Below are 2,759 nucleotides of genomic sequence, written 5' to 3' on the forward strand. Positions count from 1 at the left end.
AATTCACTTTACCTCCTTCATGGCTACCTCCAATAATTGTAACATCAACCATAATATCCTTTGTGGTGCATCTTTTAGTGAGAGGAGGTCCATGTAAGAAAAGTTTTTAAAGCTTTGAAGTTGAGTGCTTGTCGAGATTTGTCCTGTTGTAGATCAAGTTGAAGAGATTTTAGAAATTTAAATTAGAGAAATTTGGACGGATTTCATCGTTGATTAATCGACAGATCAAGAGATTCCATTAACTTCATGTTGCCAATGTTGTTTGGTATATTTCTTATTAGGAGATTCTTTGACAAATTTAATGATAGTAGCCCAACGAGAGTTTCAATTTCTTTGGAGATCTCTCTTGTGACATTATTAGCTGAAATGTCTATGCTGGTAGCAAGTCTTGGTGTGGTACTCTATTCATCTTCTCATCCTTTCAACACCAATAGTGCACTCAAATGTATTTATGTCCCATTTTGATAATTCAAATATAGAAATAATTTCGTTTTAACAAGACACGAACCGAGCAACAACTTTCACAAAAAAAAATTAAATTAAATTAGTACCTAACTGAAAGTACATAAATTTTAATTCATAAAATATTATATATTACAATAGTTAGAGATTGTATATGTATTTTCTATTGATATTAGGATTTAAATTTTATGCTATGCTTTTATTTATATTTATATTTTAACTTTATATTTTATATTAGTATAATATAGTAAAAATTATTTTAATCATATTTCAACAAAAATTATCAAATTAGATTATCATATCATAATTTAATAATCGCATGAGAGGTCAAAAGTAGTGCATATAAAAGAACAAAGAAAAGAAAACCTAACCAACATCACTAAATATAAACACGTCCTTACATTTTCATAATTTCCTATTGTTTTAATCACTACAATATATGTATAAAGGTTTATATTATGCTTTAGTTAAATTACACCCAAATTCACTTTAAAATATGGTTTTTCATATTTTGATCATTTTAAATTTTTTTAATTTAATCACTCCAATTAAGATAATTATGTGAATTAATCACGACATTAAAAATTCTATCAATTTAATAAAAAATTGTTAATGTGACATATTAATCAATTGAAAGATTCATAGGTCAATTTTTTTTTTTTGACAAAGCTTACATACCTCTGTATGATTAATCAAAACTTTTTTTTTTTCCTTTTATCTTCTCTCCATAACTCAAAATGGAGAAATCAAAATAGGGCATCTCAAAGCTACCTGTGTTTCACCATTCTTTCAACAATAAATCTATGATAACTGTTAGAATTGAGTGACCCGAATCCTTATTAAAATAAAGTATAGTGGTAAAATAAAATAAAAGTAAAATCCATATAGAACTATACTTTTATTTTATTTTATTTTATTTTATTTTAGAATAAGATTTTTCAACTTTATTACACTTCATCTATTGATATTGATTAGAATTAGGTGTTTAAATCTTACTACACTCTTTTTATTAGAATATGGTTTTACAAGCCTATAAATAGACACCTCTTCTTGTAATTATTCGAATTCGACATAGCGAATTATCTTCTCCCCTAGCTGTTGTTTTTTCTCAAAAAGGATTCCACGTAAAATCTGTTTGTTCTTTATTTTTATTTTTACTCTTTTCTTTATGATGCATTGTCATTATCAACGTTATATTTATCACAGCAACTATCAAGAATAACCCACCATACATCCACAAATAATTAAGGAGGAATGAACATATATAAAAACCCCAATCAAAATCTACACGAATCTGACGGTCATCAAGGATTGTCCCACTAATGTAATTAACAACATCCTCTGCATCTTCCCTAGAATGATTCCTGATGGAAAATAAAAAACCCAATAACCAATTAAGAGCTTTAAAATAAATATTAACATGATTTAAAGGAGGAAAACAAGAGAGAGAGAGTTACAAGACAAAGCAAAAGCCACAAGGTGTTTTAGAGGTCTTGTTAAGGCCCATGTTTATTTTCTTGATTTCACCGGATGTAGAGAAAAGCTCATAAACTTGTTCTTTAGTAGTGTAAAAAGACACGTTTCCGATGTAGACAGTTGTCGAAGTGAGGAGTGCTTGCTCGAATCCCTCTTGCGAACCATTAAACCTTCCGTCTCGGTACGCTAAAAGCTTAGCTGAGTCCTATGATTTAACAAACCCCCCAAAAAAGAGAGAAAAATTATCATTTAACTGATGTACATTGAAAGCAATTAGGAAGCAATAAGAAAAGAAAATATCTTGAACAGAGAATCCATTACCTTCTTCAAAAGCTCCCAAAAATTCGAATTGCCTGCATATAACGAATTATAAAGGTTGAATTTCTTGCCCTTGCCCTATCCATGCCATAGATCCATTCTTATTTATATATGTTCACTCTTCTTTAATTATTTGTGGATGTGTGGTGGGTTATCCTTGGTAGTTGCCATAGATCCATTGTTGAGAAACTGGTGAAGGGCATGTAGCTTTGAGATGCCCTGTTTTGGTTTCTCCTTTTTCAGCTTCGGAGAGAAGAGAAAGGGGAAAAAATTGTTTAGGATTAATTATAGAAAGGTCCCTCAGCTTTTGTTAAAAGTCAAAGGAAAGTATCACGTGTTATCATTCAATTGGCTAATATGCCACATCAACAATTCGTTAGTAGATCAATAGAATTTAATGGTTGTGGCTAATTCAAACAATTATCTTGATTAGAGTGATTAAATTGAGAAAAAAATTAGAGTGACCAAATAGGACAAACCTTATTTTAAAATGATCTCGTGTG

General features: G+C 29.6%; 1 long non-coding RNA gene across 1 annotated transcript; it reads right to left on the reverse strand.

The window, feature by feature from the left end:
- Nucleotides 1-1,471: 1,471 nt before the first annotated feature.
- Nucleotides 1,472-2,520, reverse strand: LOC121223457 (uncharacterized). The gene is made up of 3 exons (XR_005920794.1): nt 2,260-2,520; nt 1,920-2,143; nt 1,472-1,826 (listed from the first exon to the last, which is right to left on the reverse strand). It is a non-coding gene; the product is annotated as an uncharacterized lncRNA (long non-coding RNA).
- Nucleotides 2,521-2,759: the final 239 nt, after the last annotated feature.

The sequence above is a fragment of the Gossypium hirsutum genome, chromosome D11 (genome assembly GCF_007990345.1).
Source record: "Gossypium hirsutum isolate 1008001.06 chromosome D11, Gossypium_hirsutum_v2.1, whole genome shotgun sequence".
Taxonomy (NCBI): domain Eukaryota; kingdom Viridiplantae; phylum Streptophyta; class Magnoliopsida; order Malvales; family Malvaceae; genus Gossypium; species Gossypium hirsutum.